At 33.0% G+C, this 17507-nt stretch overlaps 1 pseudogene; it reads left to right on the top strand.

Moving 5' to 3' along the window:
• LOC114459557 (protein canopy 4-like) overlaps positions 1 to 12479 on the top strand; it is a 58379-nt pseudogene extending 45900 nt beyond the window's left edge.
• Positions 12480 to 17507: the final 5028 nt, after the last annotated feature.

Below are 17507 nucleotides of genomic sequence, written 5' to 3'. Positions count from 1 at the left end.
AAAAAAACAACATTTTTTTAAACAAATTGTTTCAAAGAACAAACCATCATAATTTAATCATAAAATTATTTCTACTCAAATTTCCTCTGGATCCATTAAATCATCCACAGACCAAATCCTTCAGGCTGTAACTACTTTATTCACTCTTAAATCACCATTAAACACATTTATTCTGACTGGTTTGTCATAAAGTTTATAAAAAAAGTTGGTTGTGACGTCACCTAAAAGTTGAGTGGTTGCCAGGTTGAGTATTTTCCCGCTGATTGTGAGATTATAAAATAACTAACTTAGTGATTAAGCAGTTTAACGTTGGTTAAAGATGATATTTATGTTTTATTTGGATGATGAACGGATGGTTTTTGGGGCATTTCTGTGGATATTCAACATATTTCATGCGGGGAATCGTCGTTTGTATCTGGCAACCAGCTAGAGTCAGGAACAAAGCAGTGAAATGGAGGACGGACAGAGCTGGATGATGACTACCGTTAAACTAGAAGAAGAAGAAGAAAAAGAAGAAATGTTATGGAGGGAAGTGAAGCTGAGTGAGACGGACAGTGATGATGATGATGATGATGATGACGATGATGATGAAGGCTGAGCTACGTCATCACGACCACCTGTGGGATGGAATGTTTGCTCCAAACTTGGAGAAAAGCGGAGAAGAAGAAACGGAGGAGTGTCCGTCCAACCCAAGTATATAAAGCAGCGCCACCCAGCGGCAAAACCTGTTGTTTTTCAAAATAAGTTAAAATATCTGTCAATAAAATGTAAATAATTCCTCAGGTTCAACCAAACATCACTGGATTTATTTAAACAGTGTTATTTACTATTTATCACAAAGTCAGCATGGTACTATTTTATTTTGAAAAAGTTTGTAGGTAAAGAAAAAGGCTTGAAAAATCTATTTATTTATATAACTGGTAAACACTGGGTAATCTACGTCCGCTGTTCTCAACTGGTGGGTCGGAGCTCAAAGTAGGTCTTGAACCTGTACTGGTTGGGTCGCAGACAGCTAGTCAAAAAGAAATAAATACCTAATGTCTCTCATTTGGACTTGTTTCTTAATTTGAAAGAAACATTTTTGACAGGCATTCTGCGAAATGCATGTTGCACATGATATAGATTTATATATTTTTGAAAAAAAAAAAAAAAAAAATTTTTTAAAAATCTGTTTTCCGAATTAATTTTTTTTTTTTAATCCATTTTCCGAATTAAAATCCGTTTTCCAAATTATTTATTTTTTTTAAATCCGTTTTTCGAATTAATTTTTTTAAAAATCCGTTTTCCAAATTTATTAATTTTTAATCCGTTTTCCAAATTAATATTTTTTTTAAAAAATCCGTTTCCGAATTAATTTTTTTTAAAAATCCGTTTTCCGAATTATAATTTTTCTTAAAACCCGTTTTCCGAATTAATATATATTTTTTTTAAATCCGTTTTCCGAATTATTATTATTTTTTCATCCGTTTTCCAAATGAATATTTTTTTTTTTTAATCCATTTCCGAATTAATTATTATTTTTTTTTAAATCCGTTTAACGAATTAATTTTTTTTTTCTTGTGGGGATTATCTCGTAATGTTTTGTTTTTTTTAATACAGAGACTGGTTTCGGGTCAGAGTTCATCACAATGGTGTCATCCACAGTGCTGGATATTCATCCATTTATTGATTTTTACTTTTCGAATTAAAATATAAAGATATTAATGATTTGTTTGCTAGTTGGCACAACTTTAACATGAGTGACGGACAGGTAAAGATGATACTTTAGTTCAAGAGGACACAGTCGTCATAAAGCATAGCTTAGAGTCCTGGTTGAATTCATTAACAACTACAGTACTACGGCAAATTCACGGATACCTTTGGATAATAATAATAATATTAATGATGCATTGGATTTTATTTGGTGCTTTTCACAGACACTCAAAACAAAATTAATTCGGAAAACGGATAAAAAAAATTTTTTATTCGGAAAACGGAAAAAAAAAAAAATTAATTCGGAAAAAGGATTTTAAAAAAAAAATTTTTTTTACGGAAAACTGTTTTTTTTTTTTTACTGACTACAATGCTCCATCGTAGAATAGCTTTTAAAATATAATTTATTTTCAAAGTTAGAAGAAAAACATCATGGTTCAATGCCTGCTTAAATAATTTATTTTCCTTAAAAAAAACAAAAAGAACATTTTTTTTTTTTAAAATAAGATAAAAGCAACTGTGGATTTAATTTGATCTACAGTGACTTTACTTTCACTGCTTGTATAATATTTATCCACAATATCTATTGTTTTAGAGAACAAACCAATCATAATTTAATCATAATTTAATTACTTCCCAACAAATTTCTTCTAAAATCCATTAAATCATCCACAGACCAAATCCTTCAGGCTGTAACTACTTTATTCACTCTTAAATCACCAATAATCACATTTATTCTGACTGGTTTGTCATAAAGTTTATAAAAAGTTGGTTGTGACGTCAGCACAAAAGTTGAGTGGTTGCCAGGTTGAGTATTTTCCCGCTGATTGTGAGATTATAAAATAACTAACTTAGTGATCAAACAGTTTAACGTTGGTTAAAGGTGATATTTATGTTTTATTTGGATGATGAACGGATGGTTTTTGGGGCGTTTCTGTGGATATTCAACATATTTCATGCGGGGAATAATCGGTTGTATCTGGCAACCAGCTAGAGTCAGGAACAAAGCAGTGAAATGGAGGACGGACAGAGCTGGATGATGACTACCGTTAAACTAGAAGAAGAAGAAGAAAAGGAACAAATATTATTGAGGGAAGTGAAGCTGAGTATGAGTAAGACGGACAGTGATGATGATGATGATGATGAAGGCTGCAGGAGGAAAGCTGTGCTGGAGGAGCTTCGTCATCCCGACCATGTGTGGGACGGAATGTTTGCTCCAAAGATGGAGAAAAGCGGAGAAGAAGAAACGGAGGAGTTTTCAGATGTGTGCTCTGTGAAGGAAGAGGTTAGAACACTCCGTGTGTTTCCATTCATTCACTCACTCACTCACCACATTCATCCGCTGTTACACACACACTGGAGACTAGTTTAACTGGTGACCCACTTCATTCACACTCACATTTCTCTATCAATATGTGACGATGTAAAGGTGGAACAACCTGTGTGTACTCAGTGGAACACAGAGAACAAACTACAGAAAAACACACTTTATGTTAATGAGCTAAGGAGTGGGCAGGGACCGTCTACAAAGTCACACCCCCAAAGGAAGCGTCAACAATAACACCAATAACCCTGTGGACAGTCTTTATTAGGGCTCTCTATTTACTACAGCACATATAGTTAAGAACATACTTTATCTTAAGTACTACAGAAGAACTATTAACAAAAATACTGTTTATTTTTTATTTATTTTATTAATATTTTATTTAAAGTTTGTAAATAACCAATACTGTAATTAATAGTAATTTCATCTATTATCCTGTAAACCAGGTTCTCCACTGGTCTCACCCTGTGACCCACATTTTGCCACAGTCATTAAATCACGACCCACTTTTTTTAGAACTCAACCAACCAAATTTAGTCTTTCAAAAATAACTGTCGACAACACACATATATAATTTTTAAAAAAATATAAATCTATATATTTTCTTGTGCAACATGCATTTCACAGCATGCCTATCAAAAGAAAAGTTTTTTTCAAAAATAAAAGACAAGTCCATCATGAGAGACATTAACTTACGTATTTATTTATTTTGACCAGCTGTTCACGACCCACTTTTGGGTCCTGACCCAGGGTTTGCCCCAGAATATGTGCTAAGTCTGGGGGTAGTGAAGCCCACCGTGTTTTTGTAAAAAAAAAAAAAAAAAAAGTTAAAAGTTGAGAGGAATTGTGAAATAATGACTTATGTGATATTATAAGCCATCTATTAATGATAATTAAATGTAGAGTCTTACAAAAAGGCACAATTTTGAAATACGGTTTAACAAACACAGAAAAATACAATTAAAATAAATGATATCAATTGTTTTCACTGAAGTTAAATCCTAGTGAATCTTAAAACAAGACTTTGCTGATCACATTTCAAAGTAAAATAAATGAACATAAATAAAAAAGTGCAAACATGGCCAAGGAGTAAAACCAGGAAACTCAGAGGCTTCAGTGATTGACAGCCTACATCATGAAAAACATGAAAGTTATTAGTTATTTTATCATATATATTTCATTTTAGTCAGTGTACTGTATTTACATTATTTATTGGTTACTTTTGCTTTCTGCATCTCAATGCTAGTGCCATGGTGTAGAGTCTAGGGCTGCAACTAATGACTATTTTAATAGTCGACTAGTCATTGATTATTGAAACGATTAACTGACTAATTGGATGATAAATTGTACAATTATTTACTCTATGTTGCTACAATTTTTTTTACATTTGGCTTGGGTCAAATTACGATAAATAAAAACAATAAATAAATGAATAAAACAATTCTCACCTTAAAGTGTAAACAGGTTCCTTACAAACACAAATTAAATTGAATAAATCATCACCAGAATGTGATTCATTAATAACATTTATTCATTATAAAAAGCTACAATATCTGCTGACTCATAGAGCTGATATTTTATGAAACATGTTTGTACATATGGATCACTGCATTAGTAATATTGTATATCATCTATTTATTTCCTCATTTATAATGATTATTTTAGAAACAAATAAAAAGCACATGAAAAGCAAAAATAACTACAACAGTGTTTTTATTGCTGCTGAATCCAGTTTATTTTATATCTGATAGAGTTACATAAAGTTATGGTTGATAAATATCTCACTGATTTACTATAATTAAACTAGTTAAAATAGTTTCTTCTTTTCATAAAGTGGTTAGCATTAGCGCTTAGACCAGTCTTATGTGTTGGTCACTGTTATGACCCGAAAGGAATGAACATATTTATAAAGGATACGGGAAAACCAGGATATACAATTTTAACGTTTTTATTTATGCAGTGCCAGGATTGCTGGGTTTCCACTGTTTCCTGAGGAAAAAGGAGCTATCAACAAAGCCCTAAATCCCATGTCCCAAAACTAACAAAAAAACAAAGAAAGACAAGGTAACGATTGACAAAGTAAGAACTGAAAGTTGGACCTGACGAGTCAGCTAAACAGAACAAAAAGGTGCAGTTCCAGGTTAACCCTGTACAGGGCCCGCGGAGCTGAGGCCACACCCAAACTAACGTGTGTGGTAACTTCTTTAAAATGTTTAATTACATAAAATAGGGGTTTGTTTTTTACATTTAATTGTTGCTTCATCTTCATCATTTCACCGCACATAAAGACAGGATAGATACAAATAAATTAGATTAATAAAAGTAAACACACACAAAAAAAATCATACAGTACATCAAGCAAAAATAATGAATAAATAAATAACACACATCTAAATAGAAGAGTCTACGCTGTAAGCCCGAACGTTCAACTTCATCCATACAGCACTTTAATTTAACTATTATCAAAAAGTACAAGTAGACAGTCATCCAACCTTTTAAGTTCTGGAAAATTTTGACTTTGAAGTTAATCAATTTTAAAAAAAAATAAAAATTGAGGTAATCGATTGCTCAAATTTTTTGAGTTATAGTAACTTATTTGGGTTTACAGTGATATAGGGCCCATTACATTTTTGGCTAAATTGGCTCCCATATTTTCCTAACTTCGACCATAGTCTGACTGTAATCTTTTCCATGGTGCATAAATTATAGGGTTAGGTTCATTACGTTTTTCCTTTAAAAGTCAAGGAAGTTAAGTTTCTTTGTGTTGTTTTAGACGAAAAATTTAATTGGAAAGCTCATATTGATTATGTACAAAGAAAGGTCAGCAAAAGTATTGTCATTTTATATAAAGTTAGAGATGTGTTTGATTGCAGCTTGTTGAGGAGGATTTATTCCTTGATGATTCTCTCATAGGGATGTAACGATTCACTCAACTCCCGATACGATTCGATTCACGATACTGGGTTCACGATACGATTCTCTCACGATTTATTTTACAAAATGGGACTGTAGACTAATTTTTTTTTTGGGAAAAAAACTAGAAAATGCTGTACTATTTTCCTTTTATTTTTCATTGTCAAAAGAATCCCTTGATAAACTATTCAAAACAATGCAATTTAACTAAAAATAAATCTTGAATGAAATAAATAAAGGAATAATACAAATGAAAATGAAGCCTATTAATTTAAATTCTGGTTCTATAATAAACAATGCAAAACTGCATAAATAGTTATTTTTCTTTTTAAAAGTGAAACTGAAAATGTATTTTGTGCCTTAACAATTGGACTTTAAAAAAAAAAAAAACGTCATTGCACTGATTTACGTCATATTTGTTTGGACCAGCAGAGGGCGCTGGTAACCCAGTGGTCGGTTGGCATGCAGATATCTTGCAGTGAAGAAGAGAAGCTATGCTAGTAGACAGAGCTAATAGAAAAACGTGACTTTAACAGATATTCAAGTAATATTACAGATATTCTGTCGGTGCTAAAGGGGTAATGAATCATTTATTAACATATTTAAGAGTAGAAGGCGGCCAGAAAGAAAGTATTAGCAGACTCCGCCCGCCGCCTACACTTGTGGATAGCGCCCTCTGCTGGTTAAAAAAATTACTGCGATTCAATTTTCAAAAAATCGATATCAACCGTGATACCTATGAATCGATTTTTAACTGCCTTACGATTAATCGTTACATCCCTATTCTCTCATATTTCAGTTATTGTACTGAAGTCTGGTGTAACACATATATCATTACCACATTAGAATCATCAGTAAGAAAGGTCACAGAGAGCACACCAATCATATATTTATGGATAATAAACTACTTAAATTTAAGGATCATGTCGAATTAGAAATTCTGATTATTATGTGGAAAGCTAAACAAAAAACAAATTTCTAGACAATGTTGCACATGACGTTTGCCATAGAAGAAAATATAACTTCTGGAATATGTTTGTATGGACATCATTAAAACAGAAATCTCTGTCTGTTTATGGAGTTAAACTGTGGAATTTAAACGTTGTATAAGTTTTTACAAATTTAAGAAAATGTACAAAGACAAAATTCTCAGAGGTTATGAAAAAAAATTGGAAACACATGAATATAACTGTAGAACTGTAAGAGAAATGATGGTGTTTTTGTTATGATTTGTGACCTGGTGATGAGTTAAGGTGGAATGTTGTGGAATCTAATTGATTTAATTTTTAAGTTGTTATTAGGAACAGATAATACAAGATTTATTTTTCCTCTGTTTCTTTTTGTTCATGTATGGAAAACTGAATTTCTCCATGGGGATGAAAATACAAATATTACAAAAAAAAACAACTGTTTTAATCTTTAAATTGAATGTAAGAATGTGTGTCTTTGTGTGTTAACCCTGAGGTGGACTGGCGACCTATGAGTGGTGTACCTTTAAAGACTTTTTAAAACTTATTAAAATAATGCAATGGGCTCTGGCGCCCTCGTGTGGCCTGGAATAGCAAAAGCATAGATAGTTGAAAGATTTTTAATTCATATGTGGGAATTTTCATTTTTTTTAAATTACTTTACAAATTAGGTAGAATATAGAAAACTAAAAACACTTATTAAATTAATGAGTTAGACTAACAAAACACTAAAACATTAAAATAAACACTAAAATAATATTAAAATTATGTGAAAACAAAAATGGCCTCAATTCCTGATGAAAAATGGAGTAAATAAAAAACAAATAAAATGACAGCAATAATATTCCATTATTATCATATATTTATAAAATATTAATATTATTACTGAAAATATAACATCAAACCTGGAGTTAATGACAGGTGTTACAGGCACGGCCTGTCTCTTTAAGAGAGGTGTTGCATTGTGGGAGGTGGCGGCATAACCGGGTTGTTTACGTGTGGGTAATGTAGTGTTTCCGGTCAGTTCGGGTGTAGATGTTCTCCGTGTGTGCTCTCTCTGTAAAGTTATCATGCAGCGTGTTCATGACCATAAAGAGAGGATTTAAGTACATCATACCCTCAGATACCTGCCTGGGTTAGGGTTAAAAATACATAACCCAAAAACAATGCCAAATAAAAACTTTTGGAGAACAAGACAATGAAAGTAATGTAAAACACAAAGAAATAAATGAATCAAAAAACAACAAAATGAGGGGAAAAAACAATAAATACACCGTCAAAAGCTAAAAGAACAACAAAAGTAAAACGGGGAATAGTAAACAACTCAAAAACAAGTATAAGCGTAGATATGTACCGGTATGTGTGTTTTATATGTGTAAGTTTAAGTTAAATCCTGTTGAACATCCTCTCTCGCTCCCTGTTCTGATCGATGCTCGACTAGCCATGCCTGTAACGTTTCACTGCGCATGCTCCGATCATGCCGATGTGGCCGTTGTCTTCCAGACCTTCCTGACGTCACCCAGAGTTTAGGATGAAATAATGAGTGTAAATAATGAAGCTTTTTATGGTTTTACAGCTGTTTGGTGTTTATAGTGGAGTCAGTGTGGAGGAAGGAGATAGACTTATCAACAAATGTGAAGGTAGGATTATTTTAATCAGGCTCTACTACTGTGTATCAACAGAGAGTAATGAGTCATTACGTGTTTATAACATGTGTAATAATCATATCCAAACATAATGATAAAAATCTATTTATACTGATAAAGCAACAGGGAATGCACTCACCTCTGAAGGTGTGCTATGGTATCTGCCACTAAGATGTTGATAGTAAATATAATACTTCTTTTTTTCTTCTTCTTGTTATTAATTGTAAAATGAATGAGTCTGTGATAACCACATTTATTTATTTAAATAATATCCAGTGTTATCCAGGAAGTTCTATTATTATTCGCATCTTAAAAATTTAAATCCTTGTTTTAATCAGAAATAAAAATGCATTAAAAAGTGACCACAAAACGGTGGAAAAGGTGGTAAAATGGGATTTTAAAAAAACACAGAAAATTGTTAAAAGTTGCAAATTAGAGAAAAGTAAAAGAAAAGAAGGGGAAAAAGAGAGGGGGGAGGGGTTGCAAATTAAAGTGACCAAAAACGGACGGAAAAAGTGGTTAAAAAAAAAAATAATAATACATGACTCAATTGTCAATATTGGAACAATGAGTTTAAACTGGCAAATAATAGGCATGACAAATGGTGAATGTGGTTAAAATGGCAAAATAAGTATGAAATATGGTGAAAAGAGGTTAAAAGTGACAATAATGGGTCAACATATGCAACATTAGGTGGAAAAAGTGGTGGAAAAGGTTTATAAGTGCTGAAAATGTCTTCAGCATGGAAAAAATGTGCAGAAAAGGTAATAAAAATTTGTTGGAGAAGTGACAGAAATGTAGCAAAAAATGCACTAAAAGGAGCAAAAAATATGGCAAGAAATAGTGATGAGAATAGGTTAAAATATGGCAAGTTTGGTGCAGTTGCAGAATGCCCTTATTGTGGCAATTAAAAATAGAAATAAAGTGTAACCTTTTAAAAAAGAAACATTTTGGCTTTTCTTCAAATCTCATAAAAATAAAGTTTGCAATCACAAATGTTATTTTAGAACAGTAATGATAAAGCTATTTATTAATAAAGTTCAAAGAAAAAAGAGCAGCTGTTAATGGATCTTCTTCATCCTCTAGTGTGTAAGTTCTTGACGGTGGAGCTGCAGGAGGCGCTGGAGAGGACAGGTCGGTCCAAGGAGGTGCTGGAGTTGGGGGAGGTGCTGGACACGGGCAAGAATAGACGCAATATTAAATAGTACACGTTGTAAGAACAACACACTCATCAACCATAATTATCCTTAAATAGCTTTAGAATGCTTAGGATTTTAAAGCATTGCATCGTGGGTAGTTGATGATCTGTGTGTTGATGTTTAGGGAGACCCGTTTGACTGAGGCCGTGGACAACATCTGTGAACGCATCCTGCAGTACAGCGTTCACGCATAGAGGCCTGGAAGTCTACGCTACGCCAAGGTCAGTCCACCGCCTCATTGTTACCTTTAAACGATCCTCCACTGGTTTTACAAGTTTGGCCTAAAACCTTTGAAATGTAATTATTAGAAGATCTATGCCTAACCAAACATTATTTGTTTAATTATTGTTTTTTTATTTGGCTTTCATAAATAATTATGCATATTTACAGATATTGTACATGATATGAGTGATAACACGTGTTATAAAGGCTATTTTACACAATAGGTGTGGCTACAGATTTATACTTGTTCGTTGGTGTACCATGGGCACTAAAAGTCTGGGAACCACTGATCTACACAACTAAAAAATACAAACATGTAGAGGCAGCTCAGTGGGAGCACTAAACAGAAACTAAAAAAGGAGAAGGAGATCAGAAACACAGAACATATAAAGAAGCATAAACTGAATATAGGTCATTTTTTCACTCCAGTGTATTTTGCCAGATCAGCATTTCTTTGAGAGAAATTGTCAGGTTTCCAGATGTTTATGTTTTGCCAGATTAAACTGATGCTGATGTGTTTTATTTTCATAGCATCATATGTGAGTGAGGGGCTTTGATAGATGACATAGTGGTACATTTGTATTTCTATGAGCATTTGCACATCTGTACGTCATAATGCACATGATGACAGTTAGATATTGGTGTAGTGAGTAAATGTATGTATATTACTGGAATTTATTTATTCTTTTGCCATATTATAGTAATCCTGGGGTCGTGATGATGGGGCCCTTGAATATTGTTGCCCAGGGTACAGCGGTGTTAATCTGGCCCTGCCGTGAGGGAAAGGATGTTTATTTATGTGGAAATGTTCTTCTCACTCTCATCCTTGTCTGTTTCAAACACCGTCTAACCTGGTAAAAAACTACACAAATCATCACTGACTCCTAAATCAGAGACACCAGTGTCTGTTTAACTTTAATGTGTCTATAAAGCTCCGTTTGTTTGTAGTGCTACTGTGCTCTGTGAAAACATGACTCAGCATTAATCAGCTTCACCTGCTCAGAGTGTTTAAACATCTCATCAGAGCTACAGAACATCTGGATAAAGTTGTTCTGTTGTTGTGGACGAGATCATCAATACCAGTGATTGTAGAGTCTGAAACATCATAGATTATTGATAATTATTCTAGCTTCTAGTGGTGAAAAAACACTTCTTACACGTGATGTTTGCACATTTATTTTTGTTTAATCATTACGGTCTGGAATGATGTCATCAGGATCTTTTAAATGAGGTTAATTTAAATTAATTTGATCAAAACTTAATCAATAAACCTGATCAGATTCAGTAAATCATTGATCTCTGAGGGTAAATATAGTGACATTAATGCTGCTCTCATACATCTTTATATGACATGAATAATTAAAAAGGAGCAGTCAGAATAATCCATGTCACTACAACTAATATCTACCTTTTAATTGTATTTTACTCATTATTTTAAACATAGATTTTTGTTTAATTATAGTTTTCTTTTTTATTGGTATTTATTTTGTTTCCTCACAGTACAACTTATATCTTCCTTTTAATTGTATCTTTCTTTTTTTTTCATCCATTTTTGTTTAATTATGGGTTTTTTATTTTCTTATGGTCCATGTGGGCTCCCCATGTTGGTGACCCCTGATTTAGAGAAACTAAAAGCAGCATGAGTTGGCATTTTTTGAAAAAGCTGCTCAATGATCTAAAAAGCAGGCTGAATGCTTCACTCCAATAGGATGTTTACAGGCAGTGGGGCCGTGTGACATCATCAATCACCTGATTTCAAGATGGTGGAACACAGGTTCTTAAACGGTAAAATAGTCCCATTTTTAAAAGTTAATAAAATAAATTTGGTGCATAATAATAAGTTTTGTTTGGTATAGATCTTCTAATAGTACATTTCAATCATTTTAGACCAAACTTGTAAAAAAAAAAAAAAGTGGACGATCCCTTTAAAGCAGGAAGTCAGTGTTTTGTTGGTGTGACTACAGGGAACCAGTCAGACCATTACCACACTAAAAAACCTGGTGGGTAATAAGTGAAAGTGGACCTGGGAATGCCGTACGAGCTGTGGGACGAACCGTCTGCAGAGGTCACCGACATGAAGAAACAGGTGGACCTGATCATTTAAAACTTTTAGACGACATTTATTTGTTTTTGTTAAAAGTTAAATCAACACAAGAGTCATTCATAATAGGTAATAGTTTAGTGTTCTAAATAACATGTGTTTACTAATGCAGTTGTGTGTGTGGGTGTGTGTTCAGTGTGAGACCATGCTGGAGCAGTACGAGGACGTAGTGGAGGACTGGTACTTCCATCACCAGGACCAGAGGCTGGAGAACTTCCTGTGTGAGAAGCACATCCTGAAGATGTCAGAGCAAAGTGACAAATATAAAGAAAGAGCAGACAATGCAGAGTGGAATCAAAAGAGCACCAGGATTGGAAAGTACCGTATTTGAGAGTTAAACTTACCAAGTCTCCTTAGTGCAGCAGTTCCTGATTAGAACCACAGGAGATGCTAAATGTACCAACTTAAAAAAAAGACAGAAAAACCCTTGAGATGCCAGGGGTTCTCAACTGAGACACTGGGAAGTGGTCGACAGAATATTTTCTGAACAATTTGAGCCCATTTTTGCTTATATTTTTACACTTTTTTTCTGCAACTACACCAAACTCACCATATTTTAACCCGTTTTCATCACTTTTTCTTGCCATAGTTTTGCTTCTTTTAATGCATTTTTGCTACATTGCTCCCATTTCTGACACTTCTCTATCAAATTTCAATGTCTTTTCTGTACATTTTTTCCACTTTCAAGACGTTTTCAGCACTTATAAACCCTTTCCACCATTTTTACCACCTAATGTTGCATATGTTGATCCATTATTGTCAATTTTAACCTCTTTTCACCACATTTCATGCTCATTTTTTTTTTCTTCAATTTAACCACATTCATGATTTGTCATGCCCATCATTTGCCAGTTTAAACCAATTGTTCCAATATTAACACTTTGAAACATTTTTACCACTTTTTCTGTCTGTTTTGGCTGCTCTAATTTGTAAGTTTTAACCAGTTTAGCTCCTCCCAGTTGACTCTCTCTGAGGTGAGCTTCCTTCCTGTTCCCTCGCTGCTGTGTCCCCACAGGTGTTGGTTTGCTTTTATTATCCACACTGAGTGCACAGGTCATGTGACGGGTGGCCCCTGGAGCTGCTCCAGGGTCTCTGGGAGCTGGAGTCCACTCTCCAAAGCACTGGGTTTCTTTCCAGTGACGGCGCAGCCACAGCTGAGTTTTTTCCACCAGGCGACAAACCACCACGTCTGTGAAGAAGTAACAGAAGTCCTGAAAGTCCATCCTGAGAGAGAACTGGAGCAGTTAGCATATTTTGACTTTTAAAAAGAGGACATTTGGACTGACCTCAACATACACAAAGTACTCAATGTTTTCGTGAGTCTACTTTGTAACGGCAAAATATAATATAGTAAATAAATAAGTTGTAATTGTCCATAAGGTTTAAAACTAAATGTATCTTTATAACAAATATTTGAAGACTGAAGTCACTCCCCTTTATCATGTCTTATTACAATCTGTCCTTGAAAAATCTCATGTATACCTTCTTAAAATCTGTCATTCATTGAAACAATGAGAAACATCTAGAAATTAAAAAGAAAGAAAAAAACTCAAGGTTTACAGAATATTAAATCATTATATACACTTCAATAAATGACAGTGAAAGTTTACATCACATCGTCTAATGCTGACTGAGCTTTATTCTGTCTGTTGTCTGTGGAGACGAGGAAATGATGAGGTCTAGATCAGAAGAACTTTCTACATTCTCCCAGTGGCTCCTTCAGTTTCAAATCCCTCTCTGAACCTCCATGGAGGTTTGATCATCCAGAATGATATTTATTAAATAAATCCACCAGTATTCACAGGCTGCCAAGTTTCAGAAAATGTCAAGAGTGAGATTTTAGTGACATGATGCGTTCTGGGAAGAAAAACATGTCCTTTTTTAACATGACTTTGTCCTGTTTTAACGTTGATTTCTACCTTCAGAATGATGTCATCACCTCCATACCAGCATCTCTCCCTGCACTGTGGCCTCCTAATGCTAGTTTTAATCAACCAGAAATTACAAATGAAAACTAACAAGAATTTTGACAAAATATTATTTGTCAATATTTCATATCAACCAATTGTCCATCATTTATCTGGGGACATGTCTCATGTTGTAGGTGTTTGTCACAGATGTTGATGATGACAGAGGCTCCCACTTAAAACACTGTGGCCCAAGGCAGTGCTACCTTTACCTCAGCTCTCCTTGTCTGCAACAGAAAGGACGTCATTAAAAAGATCATCATGTATAAACATTAAAACATCTTGTGATTTTCATCCTTTAAGTGATCACATGATCATATGCAGGTGTTATTATATTATAAAATGCTTTAGAAGCACCACTTCAGTCCACATAAAGCTACAATCTGGAATAACAGCTGTATTTTTATACAAGAGGAAAACTTTATTCTTTAAAGATTGGATTGAAAAGGGACTATAATACATTTAATGGATGACAATGGTAATATTTACAATCATTGTGATTTTAAAGATAAATGTTCTCAGAAACAACATTCATTAGTAGTCAGGGCTATTCCTATTGCCTTGATTCATTTCATTAAAGGAATATTACAGTATTCATCAGTATCCACAAAGATCAATAAACTGTTCATTGGAAGTTATTGTTTTTAGACACTGTTATTTATTAAACAATGTTTTCATCTTCAAGTAAAGAGACAAATAATATCTTCAAACTATTAGAAAACAGATATTATCAAAATTAGGACAAATATTTATCATTTCCTTTATTTCCTAAAATGAAATAGATTAATTTTAAAACAATGAATGATGTTTATCCATGTAAATATATTTTTAATGATTAGGTTTAATATGGATGATTACAGCTGCATGTTTAGTCAAACTAATAATGAAAGTCAACAACACGTCTTTTTTTCCTGTTCTGTGGTGAAGAGGTTTTAGGAAAGAGTTGATGATTGGCTGCTCACACACACTGTGATACCTGGCTTTGATTAGCATTTGGTTACATTTGATTTTATTTTGAAGGACAAGGATGTGGAATTTGTATGTAGCAATTTGATGATATTTGGAAAACATTTGATACAAAAAATTTAGATTTTATAAATAAAAAAAAATCCCAATATTTTATTGCTTTTAAAATTGATCTTAAAAATGTATTGATTTTATTTTGAAAGATCTACACCGGTGTGGTGTTTGTATATGAATATTAAAATACTTGTTTCTTAATAAAGCATTAAAATTAGTGTGTTTAATCCTTTAACAGGACTGATCCTTTCAGATCCATTTTAACACATGCACGTAGGCTACGTCACTTCCTTCACTCGGATTGTTTACGACAGAGCTGCTGGGAAGTGATATTTAAATGTAAACTGACTATACAATGTTAATTAAATATTTTAATAGTACACATGTAAATATGTGACTGTTTTGTAATGTTTTCAATTTTTTATAATAAAAAATGATAAAAACACAATACACAACATTGACAATCAAAAACCAAACATAAATAAATCAGAATTCACTCAAACATACATTTATAATTATTTTTCAAATAACAGTTTCAACATTTTAAATAGTACACAAACTGTCCAGAGCCGTTTAGAGAGAGAATAGTGACTACGTTCACTACAATGGATCGTTTTTTTTTTTTTTTTACAGCAATGGCGGCTCATGGAGCCTCAATAGTTCCAGGAAGTGATCAGTTTACTATTGTAGCCAATGGAGTTAGAGCTTTGAATAGTAAGACGTTTAAATAATCATATTGTATATTATTATTATTATTATTATTATTATTATTATTATTATTATTATTATTATCAGTTTAATGTGTGCATTAAAGCATGTTAGTGGATTATCCCCCACTAAACTAATTGACTAAGGCATCATTAGCAGATAACAGATGAGGATATGCTTACGTTACTGGATAAACATAGCAACACAGCGTTAACCATAAAGTTCAATTATATTAATGTAATTTCATCCAACAATGTGTAATTATAGAATATGCTTTTAAACATGATTTATTTTGCTGGAATAAATTAAAAAAAATAAAAATAGAATTAATTATAGAGTGTTTAGATTAGCACCAACCACAATGTGTGTAACATAAACGATAATGCAAAAATCATTAACATAATTGAGAATGTTGACTACAAAAAATTTATTCGACGCATTGTTTAATGTTGTAAATTCATGATAAAATCAGCTGCTTTCTGCTTCATTTTTGCTGCAGTTCCATAATATGAACTGCTGTAATCCAAAATGTATCTTAAAATGTTCAGCCCCCTCTTGTAACTTAAATAATGAGAGATTAAAGATGCTCAAATTAAGCAGTGTTATTATTAATCATGTTCTACTTGATAAAACAATTCTGATGTAACTCAAAAGAGAAAATTCCAATAATTTGAAAGATTTTAATAAAAGGTTTAGAGCAGACAAATGTTAAGAGACAGCCAATAGAATGTCTGATGACACACGCATACGGATGTGATTACAGACACACAGAATAGATTACACACAGACAACTATGTTTATAAATCCTAATTCTACACACTTTTGTATTACACACACACACAAATAGTTTTGTTACAATAATGGCCTCATACAGTAAATGGACTTGATTTTATATAGCGCTTTATCACCACTGAAACAGTCTCAAAGCGCTTTACATTTCAGCTCATTCACCCAATCACTCTCACATTCACACACCAGTGGGACAGGACTGCCATTCAAGGTGCTAGTCGACCACTGGGAGCAACTTAGGGTTCAGTGTCTTGCCCAAGGACACTTCGACACATAGTCAGGTACTGGGATTGAACCCCCAACCTCTCGATCAGAAGACGACCCTCTACCACCTGAGCCACAGTCGCCCTCATAATATATATAATTTAGAAAATGTGAAAACAGCTTTAAATATCTAAATTTACAAGGTAAAAAGATAATTAAAACTTTACTTTTTTCCTTACATTTTAAAACAAACTTAATCTGAAAACCAGAATTCAGACCCAGAATATAATTCTGTAATGAAATGTGTAACATATTTGTGTGCTTACATGTAAACAAAAACAAAACAAAGCTCAACTGTCTTACTATAAATATAAATATACCTCCTGTCCTCCATGTTATATGTGATTGTGTTTTCATGTTTCTTGGATGGGGATGAACCTGAAAAGTAAATTTCCTCTTGTGGGACGAATAAAGGATCTAATCTCATCTAATAAACATTTGATGTAAGAAATCATTGTGTGTAGATATTATTTAACAGTTTAAAATGACTTTCTTTATCTCATCAAAACATTTTCACTAAAATCAGAGTTAATACCTTTTAAAATATAATTTATTATCTAAGGAAGAAGAAAAACATTATAGTTCAATGCCTGCTTAAATAATTTATTTTCCTTTAAAAAATTTAAATAAATGAAATAAATAATAATAATAAGAAGGAAGAAGAAATATAGTGGAACAAAGGAAAACGATACTG

This window comes from Gouania willdenowi, unplaced genomic scaffold, assembly GCF_900634775.1.
Source record: "Gouania willdenowi unplaced genomic scaffold, fGouWil2.1 scaffold_32_arrow_ctg1, whole genome shotgun sequence".
Lineage (NCBI taxonomy): Eukaryota > Metazoa > Chordata > Actinopteri > Blenniiformes > Gobiesocidae > Gouania > Gouania willdenowi.
Note: the sequence above shows the minus strand (reverse complement) of the source record. Positions and strands in the feature narration are given on the sequence as shown.